The sequence below is a fragment of the Aegilops tauschii genome, chromosome 1, assembly GCF_002575655.3.
Source record: "Aegilops tauschii subsp. strangulata cultivar AL8/78 chromosome 1, Aet v6.0, whole genome shotgun sequence".
Lineage (NCBI taxonomy): Eukaryota > Viridiplantae > Streptophyta > Magnoliopsida > Poales > Poaceae > Aegilops > Aegilops tauschii.
Genome location: NC_053035.3, coordinates 252,911,331 through 252,925,696, shown reverse-complemented (window position 1 = coordinate 252,925,696; position 14,366 = coordinate 252,911,331).

Below are 14,366 nucleotides of genomic sequence, written 5' to 3'. Positions count from 1 at the left end.
ACGACCCGCCCGAGCCCTGCCTGCCTGTGACACCCAAGTTTTTATTGGATTTTTCAAAAGGTTTTATTTGACTTGAAGGGAGTGATTTAAAATTTTTCTTCAAGAGAACTCTCCCTCTCATATATTTTCTTTATGGCAAAAATTTTATTTGGATTCACCAAAGATCTGCCTTTGACCTTGGAGGTTCTTGCTTTCTTTTGGACTCAAGACAAAATGGTTTTTCATTTGGGAAAATAACTTTTGTAAATCTTTTGGATTATGCACTATGGCTTTTGAAAAGTCTTTTGCCACTTTCAACAATTCGTCTTTGCCATGGCCCAAGTGCAAATGATCTATCCTAACTCATCCCTCACCTTTGGATCATGATTTGCATCAAATCCAGCAAGTTGAACCTCCCCATGTATTTATTTCCATTCAAATTTCATTCAAATATTTTCTGCCTTCTATTCTACCTCTTGGAGTTTTGCAAAGGAACTCCATTTTCTGTTTGGACTTTTACCACCAAACTTCTTTCCCCTCCTAGTCCTTTGAACCCTCAACCTAGAACCATGAAGATCGACTGGTCTCCAGTTCAAAATTTTCAAACTACATCAGCTGCAAGTTTGGACCAGATTTGCCAAATTTGGTGAAATTCATTCAAAACTTTCTCCAAAAATTCCAGGTAAATTCATGCAGCCCCTGGGTGCTTTGAGTGATCATCTCACCAAGTTACAGCTCCAGCAAAATTCATCTCTTTACCAAAACCTACTGTCGAACACCTGCAGTGCATGGTCATGTCAAATTCAGATAAATTCAGAGATTCAGTTCAGTGGCTACCGTCGTTTTCTTCAGAGCATGACATCGATATCGCCAGTGCCACCGCGTCGCCTTGCTCCTCGTCCCCGCCCTCTTGTTCCTGCACCGCACGAGTGCCTGGCATCTTGCGGGCGTCGGCGACGAGCAGCAGAAGGTGCGCCGCCCCGTGACCGACGCCGGCGGCGGCTTTGCGGACGCCAGCGGGAGACACGGCGCCGCCGACTCCACCCAGCGCGGCCCAAACCACCGGAGCCCGCCGCGTGGCCTTCCACTCCCCCGAATGCGCTGCCGCTCTCGTCGTGAACCCCAGGGCACGGAGCGCGCTCTCTGCCGCCGTTGAGCTCGTGCGGTCACCTCACCGTGGACAGACGCCGTTACGCCAAGACCAACCACGTTCAACTGCAAATCGAGTCCAGTAACATCCACTGATGCTTCTCGACCGCTCAAACCCCCTGCCAACCCACTGCTCCGCCGTAATCACTCGCCGGAGGTTCTCTGTTCACGGCCACCCCGTCGAGCTGCCTATAAATAGGGGCCCCGAGCTTCAACTCGAGCACCCACCAGCCCTACACTTCCCCTAGAGCACGCCCAGCCACTGGAAGAGCCGCGAGGGGGTCTCCTTCCTCGACTCCGGCCGCCGCGATCCGCCACGGGGTCCAGCCCGATTCGCCCCCGTGTGTGCTCCGCAACCCCCATTCTCTTGCCAGTAGCTTCTCCTTGCATCACCCGTTCTGACCCGCGCCTCAATTCGTACTTTGCAGCCCTCCACTGGAGTTCCCCAACCTCACCCGAACCGCCGTCCGCTGGAGATAGTGTCGCCGTCGACGTGGTGCTCCCCGTTGGACGAGTCCACCACCCACCGACGCGGAAGAAGACACTGAAGCTCTTGGTACCCTCCGTTTCTCCTAACTCGCCGTGGTTCGACACCGGCGTCCACCGCCGTCTTCGGGCGCCGGCGAGCTTTCAAACCTGACATGCGGGCCCCGCGTGTCAGCCTCTGTTTTATTTCCCCAAACCGTTTCCTGTTGGCGCCTTCGGGAAAAATACGTTTTCTCCTTGCGCTTGCGCATTCCCAGCCGAACCGTTTTCTGTTTTCTCAGTTAAAACCCTGGAACTTTTCTGTTTCATTACAGAAAGGTCCCTGGACAGAAACCTTTATAACTTTTTAATAAAAAGGTATTTTTGAGTGATTCTTTTTCTGACATCCTTAAAAAAAATTCTACTTTTTTTATGGGATTTATTTGAAAAATATTTGGCAAAGTTTCTGTGCATGTGTTGGTTTTCACGTTAGTACCCCGTTTCGTGATTGCCGTAGGTTCCGGGAGAGGGGACGGAGCCGCGAACTTCGCCGAGCTAGACTCCGACTTCTCCGAACCAGGCAAGCATGTTTGAACATTTGATATGGCAGATGTTTTGCATGTTCATGTGAAAGTTTGTGTGTGGCATGTGAGTATCGATAAATACCTCGTTGCTTGTAAGGCAACGACCCGGTTGTTCCGAAGTTGCGATGACCTCTGATGAGAGGTGGCCTAATCATGTGGTGACATGAAGGGCAGCAAGGTGGTACTGTTGTAGCATGCCAGCCTTGCGTCATCCGACTTTCTTCGACGTTAACGTGGTTGTAGCCACGTTATCGATCTTTTCCCGCATGTTCCAAAGTTGCGATGACCTCTGATGAGAGGTGGCCTAATCATGTGGTGACATGAAGGGCAGCAAGGTGGTACTGTTGTAGCATGCCAGCCTTGTGTCATCCGACTTTTCCGACGTTAACATGGTTGGAGCCGTGTTATCGTCCCTTCCCCTTTCTGTGCTACCACATGTCTCATTGCCAGGATACGGTTTAGTAAGTTGGCAACCTCTTTCCGTGTACACACCAAACAGAGAGGCCGGGATGATGGTACCTTGGCCCAGGATTAAAGCCAGTCATTCGGTCAGGGGGCATGGGTGTTTCCGGTTGGGACCGAGGGGGGGCACACCCATATAGCGCGCGTATAGAAATTTGATCCCATGCTACGCGAGGTTGTAGCCTCCCCGACTCAGGGTTTTTCCTGAATGTTGCCGAGGGTGATCCCTGGCTCCGGATGGTTAAATTGGGTGTGTACTGGTTAGATGTGTTCCTTCCAGAACACCGTAGACAGAACTAGTCCCCGTGACTACTGAAATCCGTTGGCTGTGGTTAAGTACAAACTCTGCAGAGTCAATTCTTTCCAAATCATCATATCCATGATCAGTAATGTAGACTTTACATCCAAATCTATCCATGTGAAAATCTTGCCCCGGTGAACAAGCTCAAGCGGTAAAATCTCAGACTTATTGTTATTCGAGTGGATGGACTAACTTTATTTTGTGTCTCATGCTTGTGATAATTTATGTCTCCGAGCTATTGTATTAATGAGTTGTGATATAAGCCCTTTATGTGACGTCGCGCAGACGTCCGACTGTGGCGTGTACTCGTTTCTCACTTTCGATATAAGCCCTTTATGTGATGTCGCTCAGACGTCCGACTGCGGCATGCTCTGTCTTTACTTTCTGTTATAAGCCCTTTATGTGGTGTCGCCCCGACGCCCGACTGCGGCATTGTATTCCGCATTTTCCGCTCGAGGAGTCTTTCAGACACTCGTTTGGCACCTGTATTATTATTCCGCATTTTCCTCTCGAGGAGTCTTTCAGACACTCGTTTGGCACCAGTATTACTATTCTGCAGTTTCCGCTCGAGGCGTCATTCAGACCCTCGCTTGGCACCCAGTATTTATTATCTCTATGTCTGATCGCACTGGTTAACTTTTTCATGTGCTTCATGTTTGCGTTTGTTATACCTTATGTCCGAACTTTCTTGCGAGTACTTTCATAGTACTCACCTGGCTTGTTGATTTGGCCAGATGTTGACGAAGGCGATCTCTTGGATGAAGAGTTTGATAGCGCGTCCGACGCCTAGAGGAGTCCCAGTCAGTCCTGCGCGATCCCGGATATTGGTCACTTGTATCGTTTACGCTTCCGCCACCCGCAATAAGTCTTCTCGAGCCTCACTCCGACGCTCGAAGAGCTGTAGTCTTCTGGAGTCATATCACTCGCCCCGCGGTGATATCTCCACCACCGTTTTTATCGTGAGTTAGTAGTTTGCCACCCTATCCGCCGTATTGTTTTATCGGCGTGCATGTAATAAATTGTTGGGCAGTCCCTGCTCAACCTTGTATTATATTTAGTACTCCTGGTATTTTTTCTTCTGTGACCAATGTTTTGTCTATCAGTGAGAAGGAATTCTTCCTCACTGGTCCGTATAAGGGATTGGTTTCTCAATAATTATTTTTATTGAAAAACCGGTCGTGACAAGCTTGGTACCAGAGCCAGGCTGACTGTAGGAAGCCACTAGGTGCGACCGCTAATCGGTTATTAGCGTCTTTAGAGCTTCTTCAGCATTTTGCAATTGTAGCTATTTTCTGTTGGTCATCATGAAATTTATGACATGACTACTCAGAATTTTTGCCTACTTTTGTAGATGGCTGGCAGCAGCTGTGAGAATCGAGTGTTCACCAACATGCCCGAGGGGTTTGTCAAGCTCCTCGTCTCCATCACCAAGCTCGCGATCGGGCCAGCAGCTCGCCCGGAGTTCACCCTCTATCAGCACAAGCTCAGTGACGACGTGTCTATGCACCAAGCCGTGGTGCAGTTCAGGGGAGGACGATCTGCTGCTCGCCATTTCCGTTTTACGGGAAGGGCCATGCCTACGGAGAGGCATGCCATGCAGATGGCTGCCCGTGAGGCGATAGCTCGCCTTCGGGACATCCTTCCTACGATGAAGACTCGTCGCTACCGCTACCTCCCATGCCATGTGCCATACACCAGCCACTATGCGTTTGCCTGCCATCGGGGAGAAAGAGACGAAGCCATCGAGATGGTTGTGGAGTATCTCAAGGCTCTGGAGGAGTCTTTCGACAACCTCGTAGATGATCTTGTGGCGGCTCGCATGGACTTAGTCCGGGGCGGTCCTGCCAGCAGGAAGGAGCTTCTCCACACGGCGCCGCCTCTGACGTTCGTCTCGTCTTCAGCCTCGTATGCACCGGCCATTTTGGCCACTGCTCGCCGTCTGCCTACCACTGAGGAGTTCGACCGAGTCATCGCTCCTACTCCAGTCAGAGCCGCACCGCCTGCCGCACGCGCTCTACCACCAGTCGCCCCCGCACCATCACCGCAGCGCAGCGTCGCACGCCAGGAACCAGCTAGAGAGGAGGAGGTTGATTCTCCTGGACCGCTGAGCCTTGCCATCGGCAAGGCGAAGGAGATCTTCACCATCTCCGACTGAGAGCACCGAGTAGCCGCGTGTTATGCCTGCTTGTATGATGTGTTGTTTTTATCTGTACGCTAGTTTGTATTGGTGTGTTTGCTGCCTTCCGGAGTAGTACGCTAGCTTTTAATAACATGTCAGGATTGTGTACGCACAACCTGAGTGCTGTATCTTGTATTTGCTTTCGCATGTAAGATTTGTGTTAAGCACTTCTTCTCCGTGAAAATCATTTGTGTTTCTTGAAAACCTTGAAGCCTTTTTGATTATTGCCTTTGCAAGGGTTTTCCTGCGCTACACGGTTTTTCTCATGGGTTTTGAAATGATACCCCAGACTGGAAAAATGTCTCGCCCTTGGACTCGCTCTATGCCCAATCAGCTAGAAGAGGTTTACGGAACACAGACCAGCAACAATTTCACTCAGGGTCAGTCCAGCCAACAGGACAGCGAAGCGGCACTGTCTCAAGTATGCCGTCTCTTCGAGCAGAGTCAGCAACAACACCAAGAGATGATGAACCATGTCATCAACATGGGAAATCACCGTGAACACTATCAACCACATTCCAAGTTATCCGAGTTGCAGAAGACTCGCCCCTCAACTTTTGCTCACACTGATAGGCCGCTGGAAGCCGATGATTGGCTTCGTGAGATTGAAAGGAAACTGATTATTGCTCAATGCTCAGATCATGAGAAAGTGCTTTATGCACCACGCTACCTTACTGGAGCAGCCGCAGCATGGTGGGAGAACTTCCTACACATGCATCCCAGGGAACACAACATCACCTGGGAAGAGTTCAAGGAAGGTTTCCGTGGGGCACACATCCCCAGGAGCATTCTAAAGATCAAGAAGAGAGAGTTTGATGACCTGAAACAAAGAGGCATGTCAGTGACAGAGTACAGTGGTCAGTTCACCCAGCTGTCTCGTTATGCCTACGACGAGCACATGACAGAAAACGAGAAGATGGAAAAATTCCTGGACGGCCTGGCACCAGCATTAAGATGCCAACTGATTGTACACACCTTTCCGGATTTTAAGACGCTGGTGGACAAGGCCATCACCCTGGAGAATGAGCGCCGTAGTCTGGAAGATATCCGCAAGCGGAAGAGGGACAAGACGACTCTTGCCCGCAGCAACCGAGGCAAGACTGAGGTCCCAAGGACAGATACGAGGAGATCCATGACTACTGAGCCAAGACCCGTCGGACAATTTCATGCCAGAGACAAGGAGTTCACATACCGTCCAGGGGTCACCTGCTATGCTTGTGGTCAACAAGGGCATTATGCTAAACAGTGCCCGAAGCCAAGAGACTCGGCACCCAAGCCGAAAAATGGTGGGAACAATCCAGCCCCCAAGCGCAACAACTTCAATCCCAGCATAAACCACAGGAAGGGTCACTTGAACCATGTGACCAGGGAAGAAGCGCAGAATGCCCCAGACATCGTGCTCGGTACATTCCCTGTCAACACAGTACCTGCCACGGTTTTGTTTGATTCTGGAGCTTCCCATTCGTTCGTTTCGAAGAGTTTTGTTTCGCAACATGGTTTTCCGATACTCCCCTTGGAAAAATCTATGATCATCAAGTCCCCCGGAAACAAGCAAATTGCTCAGGGTTACTGCCAAGGAGTGGTCATTGAGTTCGAAGGACTACCATTCCACGCGAATCTCATCGTGTTGGAAAGTAAAGGATTGGATGTCATTTTAGGAATGGACTGGTTAAGCACCAACAAAGGATTCATCGACTGTTTCAATCGGACAGTGATTCTCACTCACCATCACGGCAAGACAATAAGAGTTTCCGCTCAAGAAAGGCCACGATCACAGAAACCAAAACTGAACAAGATGGACATCGCAGAATTAAGAAAAGTGCCAGTGGTATGCGAGTTCCCTGATGTGTTCCCGGAAGAACTGCCAGGTATGCCACCAGACCGAGAAATCGAATTCAGCATTGAATTAGCACCTGGCACCGCTCCCATTTATAAGAAGCCGTATAGAATGGCACCCTCAGAATTGGTGGAGTTGAAGAAGCAGATAAAGGAATTATTGGACAAACGATTTATACGAGCCAGCTCCTCACCATGGGGTTCGCCCGTATTGTTCGCCAAGAAGAAGGATGGGACACTGAGACTATGCATAGACTATCGAGCCCTCAATATGGTCACCATCAAAAACAAATACCCGATGCCGCGGATAAATGATTTGTTTGACCAGCTCGCACAAGCTAAAGTATTTTCAAAGATTGATTTGAGATCAGGATACCATCAACTGAAGGTACGAACAGAGGATATCCCCAAGACAGCATTCACTTCCAGATATGGGTTATACGAGTTCACAGTGATGCCTTTTGGTCTAACAAACGCCCCCGCATTTTTTGTCCACCTCATGAACAAAGTATTCATGAAATTCATGGACAAATTTGTGGTGGTATTCATTGACGAAATTCTGGTTTACTCAAGGACACCAGAAGAACATGCTGAACACCTCAGAATTGTTTTGGGAGAATTGAGGAAACATCACTTGTACGCCAAATTTAGCAAATGCGAATTTTGGCTAAGACAAGTTGGTTTCTTGGGCCATATTTTGAACCAAGAAGGCGTGGCCGTGGACCCAGAAAAAGTCAAGGCCATACTAGACTGGAAGCCACCCGCGAATGTTACAGATGTGCGGAGTTTCCTAGGAATGGCCGGGTATTACAGGAGGTTTATTGAAGGATTCTCCACTGTGGCAAAACCTATAACACAGTTACTCAAGAAGGACAAGAAATTCGTATGGACGGAAGCATGTGAGCAGAGCTTCCAAGAACTCAAGAAGAAGCTAACAACCGCACCAGTCTTCACCGTACCAGACATACACAAGAGCTTTGAGGTGTATTGTGACGCGTCCCGAAAAGGTCTCGGATGTGTGCTAATGCAGGATGCCAAAGTTGTCGCATATGCCTCCAGACAGCTGCGAAAACATGAGGAAAATTACCCAACACATGACTTGGAACTAGCAGCAGTTATACATGCACTCAAGGAGTGGAGGCACTTTCTGTTGGGAAATCGCTGTGAAATATATACGGACCATAAGAGCCTCAAATATATCTTCACACAGCCAGAGCTGAATTTACGCCAACGACGCTGGTTGGAACTGGTCAAAGACTATGACGTCGGCATCCACTACCACCCAGGAAAGGCAAATGTAGTGGCCGATGCCCTTAGTCGAAACCCCAGCCCGGACAGTGACGGTCAGCAAAACTTGTGGCCTGAGATTCAGCGAGAGTTCACTCGGCTCAACATGATGTTAGTCTCCGAGGGCACCGTATCGAACTTGGAGATACAACCCACCCTAGTGGAACAAATCAAGAAGGCTCAACAGGGACATCCCAGTATCGAAGGCATAAAGAAGAAAATGAACCGTAGTAAGACTTCAGAATTCGTCACGGACAGTGAAGAAACATTATGGTACCGGGACAGACTTTGCGTACCTAACATTGAGGAACTCAAGCAACAGATCTTGACGGAGAGCCACACCGCTCCATACTCGATACATCCTGGAGGAACCAAAATGTACAAGGACATTCAGGAAAGATTTTGGTGGCACGGTATGAAAAGGGATATAGCCACATTCGTTGCTTGTTGCGATTCATGTCAGCGCATCAAGGCCGAGCATCAAAAGCCAGCAGGGCTACTCCAGCCTAACAGGATACCGGAGCGGAAATGGGACGAAATCGGAATGGACTTCATTGTCGGATTACCCCGATCACAGCGTGGAAATGACGCCATCTGGGTCATCACAGACCGACTAACCAAGGTTGCTCACTTCATTCCTGTGAAGACTACCTACTCCACACAAAGACTGGCAAAACTCTATCTCTCCCGTATAGTTTGCTTACACGGAGTCCCAAAGACTATAATATCTGACCGAGGCACCCAGTTCGTCTCCAAATTTTGGGATCACCAACAACAAGCTCTGGGCACGCAACTAGCTTTCAGTACAGCATACCACCCTCAGACAGATGGACAAACAGAACGTGTAAACCAAATCCTAGAGGATATGCTAAGAGCCTGTGTGCTCACCTATGGATCCAGTTGGGAAGAGAGTTTGCCGTATGCCGAATTTGCGTACAACAACAGTTACCAAACCAGTTTGCAAATGGCACCCTTTGAAGCATTGTACGGACGGAGGTGTCGTACCCCATTGAATTGGTCAGAAACAGGTGACAGCCGTATCTTCGGCCCAGATATGCTTAAGGAGGCCGAGGAAAAAGTTAAACAAATCAGGGATAGACTCAAGACAGCACAGAGCCGACAAAAGAGCTACTATGATCAGAAGCATCGTGAGGTCAGCTTTGAACCTGGTGATTCCGTATACCTCCGAGTATCTCCTATGAGGGGTCTGCAACGGTTCAAAATTAAGGGGAAGCTAGCCCCAAGATTTATTGGACCATTTTGTGTGAAGGCACGAAGAGGCACGGTAGCCTACCAGCTAGACCTACCCAAGGAGCTGTCAGACGTCCATGACGTATTCCACGTCTCGCAGTTGAGGAAATGTGTGAGTAACCCGGAGAAACATGTACCTCATGAGGACATTGATATGCAACCAGATCTCACCTACAGAGAAAGGCCAGTAAAGATTTTAGAGGAGTCTGAACGGAGGACCCGTCAGAAAACGACAAAAATTTTCAGGGTCTAGTGGAGCAACCACACCGAGGATGAAGCCACATGGGAAAGGGAGGATTTCCTTCGAGCAGAGTATCCATATCTATTTGAGGATCAGCAGAAATCTCGAGGACAAGATTTTTCCTAAGGGGGTAGGTGTTGTGACACCCAAGTTTTTATTGGATTTTTCAAAAGGTTTTATTTGACTTGAAGGGAGTGATTTAAAAATTTTCTTCAAGAGAACTCTCCCTCTCATATATTTTCTTTATGGCAAAAATTTTATTTGGATTCACCCAAGATCTGCCTTTGACCTTGGAGGTTCTTGCTTTCTTTTGGACTCAAGACAAAATGGTTTTTCATTTGGGAAAATAACTTTTGTAAATCTTTTGGATTATGCACTATGGCTTTTGAAAAGTCTTTTGCCACTTTCAACAATTCGTCTTTGCCATGGCCCAAGTGCAAATGATCTATCCTAACTCATCCCTCACCTTTGGATCATGATTTGCATCAAATCCAGCAAGTTGAACCTCCCCATGTATTTATTTCCATTCAAATTTCATTCAAATATTTTCTGCCTTCTATTCTACCTCTTGGAGTTTTGCAAAGGAACTCCATTTTCTGTTTGGACTTTTACCACCAAACTTCTTTCCCCTCCTAGTCCTTTGAACCCTCAACCTAGAACCATGAAGATCCACTGGTCTCCAGTTCAAAATTTTCAAACTACATCAGCTGCAAGTTTGGACCAGATTTGCCAAATTTGGTGAAATTCATTCAAAACTTCCTCCAAAAATTCCACGTAAATTCATGCAGCCCCTGGGTGCTTTGAGTGATCATCTCACCAAGTTACAGCTCCAGCAAAATTCATCTCTTTACCAAAACCTACTGTCGAACACCTGCAGTGCATGGTCATGTCAAATTCAGATAAATTCAGAGATTCAGTTCAGTGGCTACCGTCGTTTTCTTCAGAGCATGACATCGATCTCGCCAGTGCCACCGCGTCGCCTTGCTCCTCGTCCCCGCCCTCTTGTTCCTGCACCGCACGAGTGCCTGGCATCTTGCGGGCGTCGGCGACGAGCAGCAGAAGGTGCGCCGCCCCGTGACCGATGCCGGCGGCGGCTTTGCGGACGCCAGCGGGAGACACGGGGCCGCCGACTCCACCCAGCGCGGCCCAAACCACCGGAGCCCGCCGCGTGGCCTTCCACTCCCCCGAATGCGCTGCCGCTCTCGTCGTGAACCCCAGGGCGCGGAGCGCGCTCTCTGCCGCCGTTGAGCTCGTGCGGTCACCTCACCGTGGACAGACGCCGTTACGCCAAGACCAACCACGTTCAGCTGCAAATCGAGTCCAGTAACATCCACTGATGCTTCTCGACCGCTCAAACCCCCTGCCAACCCACTGCTCCGCCGTAATCACTCGCCGGAGGTTCTCCGTTCACGGCCACCCCGTCGAGCTGCCTATAAATAGGGGCCCCGAGCTTCAACTCGAGCACCCACCAGCCCTACACTTCCCCTAGAGCACGCCCAGCCACTGGAAGAGCCGCGAGGGGGTCTCCTTCCTCGACTCCGCCCGCCGCGAGCCGCCACGGGGTCCAGCCCGATTCGCCCCCGTGTGTGCTCCGCAACCCCCATTCTCTTGCCAGTAGCTTCTCCTTGCATCACCCGTTCTGACCCGCGCCTCAATTCGTACTTTGCAGCCCTCCACTGGAGTTCCCCAACCTCACCCGAACCGCCGTCCGCTGGAGATAGTGTCGCCGTCGACGTGGTGCTCCCCGTTGGACGAGTCCACCACCCACCGACGCGGAAGAAGACACTGAAGCTCTTGGTACCCTCCGTTTCTCCTAACTCGCCGTGGTTCGACACCGGCGTCCACCGCCGTCTTCGGGCGCCGGCGAGCTTTCAAACCTGACATGCGGGCCCCGCGTGTCAGCCTCTGTTTTATTTCCCCAAACCGTTTCCTGTTGGCGCCTTCGGGAAAAATACGTTTTCTCCTTGCGCTTGCGCATTCCCAGCCGAACCGTTTTCTGTTTTCTCAGTTAAAACCCTGGAACTTTTCTGTTTCATTACAGAAAGGTCCCTGGACAGAAACCTTTATAACTTTTTAATAAAAAGGTATTTTTGAGTGATTCTTTTTCTGACATCCTTAAAAAAATTTCTACTTTTTTTATGGGATTTATTTGAAAAATATTTGGCAAAGTTTCTCTGCATGTGTTGGTTTTCACGTTAGTATCCCGTTTCGTGATTGCCGTAGGTTCCGGGAGAGGGGACGGAGCCGCGAACTTCGCCGAACTAGACTCCGACTTCTCCGAACCAGGCAAGCATGTTTGAACATTTGATATGGCAGATGTTTTGCATGTTCATGTGAAAGTTTGTGTGTGGCATGTGAGTATCGATAAATACCTCGTTGCTTGTAAGGCAACGACCCGGTTGTTCCGAAGTTGCGATGACCTCTGATGAGAGGTGGCCTAATCATGTGGTGACATGAAGGGCAGCAAGGTGGTACTGTTGTAGCATGCCAGCCTTGCGTCATCCGACTTTCTTCGACGTTAACGTGGTTGGAGCCACGTTATCGATCTTTTCCCGCATGTTCCAAAGTTGCGATGACCTCTGATGAGAGGTGGCCTAATCATGTGGTGACATGAAGGGCAGCAAGGTGGTACTGTTGTAGCATGCCAGCCTTGTGTCATCCGACTTTTCCGACGTTAACATGGTTGGAGCCGTGTTATCGTCCCTTCCCCTTTCCGTGCTACCACATGTCTCATTGCCAGGATACGGTTTAGTAAGTTGGCAACCTCTTTCCGTGTACACACCAAACAGAGAGGCCGGGATGATGGTACCTTGGCCCAGGATTAAAGCCAGTCATTCGGTCAGGGGGCATGGGTGTTTCCGGTTGGGACCGAGGGGGGGCACACCCATATAGCGCGCGTATAGAAATTTGATCCCATGCTACGCGAGGTTGTAGCCTCCCCGACTCAGGGTTTTTCCTGAATGTTGCCGAGGGTGATCCCTGGCTCCAGATGGTTAAATTGGGTGTGTACTGGTTAGATGTGTTCCTTCCGGAACACCGTAGACGGAACTAGTCCCCGTGACTACTGAAATCCGTTGGCTGTGGTTAAGTACAAACTCTGCAGAGTCAATTCTTTCCAAATCATCATATCCATGATCAGTAATGTAGACTTTACATCCAAATCTATCCGTGTGAAAATCTTGCCCCGGTGAACAAGCTCAAGCGGTAAAATCTCAGACTTATTGAATTAATGAGTGGATGGACTAACTTTATTTTGTGTCTCATGCTTGTGATAATTTATGTCTCCGAGCTATTGTATTAATGAGTTGTGATATAAGCCCTTTATGTGACGTCGCGCAGACGTCCGACTGTGGCGTGTACTCGTTTCTCACTTTCGATATAAGCCCTTTATGTGATGTCGCTCAGACGTCCGACTGCGGCATGCTCTGTCTTTACTTTCTGTTATAAGCCCTTTATGTGGTGTCGCCCCGACGCCCGACTGCGGCATTGTATTCCGCATTTTCCGCTCGAGGAGTCTTTCAGACACTCGTTTGGCACCTGTATTATTATTCCGCATTTTCCTCTCGAGGAGTCTTTCAGACACTCGTTTGGCACCAGTATTACTATTCTGCAGTTTCCGCTCGAGGCGTCATTCAGACCCTCGCTTGGCACCCAGTATTTATTATCTCTATGTCTGATCGCACTGGTTAACTTTTTCATGTGCTTCATGTTTGCGTTTGTTATACCTTATGTCCGAACTTTCTTGCGAGTACTTTCATAGTACTCACCTGGCTTGTTGATTTGGCCAGATGTTGACGAAGGCGATCTCTTGGATGAAGAGTTTGATAGCGCGTCCGACGCCTAGAGGAGTCCCAGTCAGTCCTGCGCGATCCCGGATATTGGTCACTTGTATCGTTTACGCTTCCGCCACCCGCAATAAGTCTTCTCGAGCCTCACTCCGACGCTCGAAGAGCTGTAGTCTTCTGGAGTCATATCACTCGCCCCGCAGTGATATCTCCACCACCGTTTTTATCGTGAGTTAGTAGTTTGCCACCCTATCCGCCGTATTGTTTTATCGGCGTGCATGTAATAAATTGTTGGGCAGTCCCTGCTCAACCTTGTATTATATTTAGTACTCCTGGTATTTTTTCTTCTGTGACCAATGTTTTGTCTATCAGTGAGAAGGAATTCTTCCTCACTGGTCCGTATAAGGGATTGGTTTCTCAATAATTATTTTTATTGAAAAACCGGTCGTGACACTGCCTTAAAGCATGATTTTGTGGGATGTATCCATGGAGGACTCCCTGATGGATCTGGATCTGGTGATGAGACGGCCGCCGGCTCTGACGGCGAGTCGTCCACAGATGAGTCAAACTCGTTGTATCAACTTCAAGATGGCAGGCTCATGGGTTGTTCCGATGGCGACAGTATTCCGGACCCGTTTGAGCCGCCAAGCCGGGTTGGAATCTTCATGGCCGGTGCGCAGCCTGTTCAGAACCCTGCTGCTGGAGCGGGAAACCCGGTGCCCTCGCCGGCTCAGGTGCTGATGGATCTCACGGACAAGATGACGGCCCTGTTGACCGCCGCGGTTGACCCGGCGGATCAAGCTCGGCATGATGCGGAGGTGGTGCAGTTAAAGCTAGATCTAGTGAA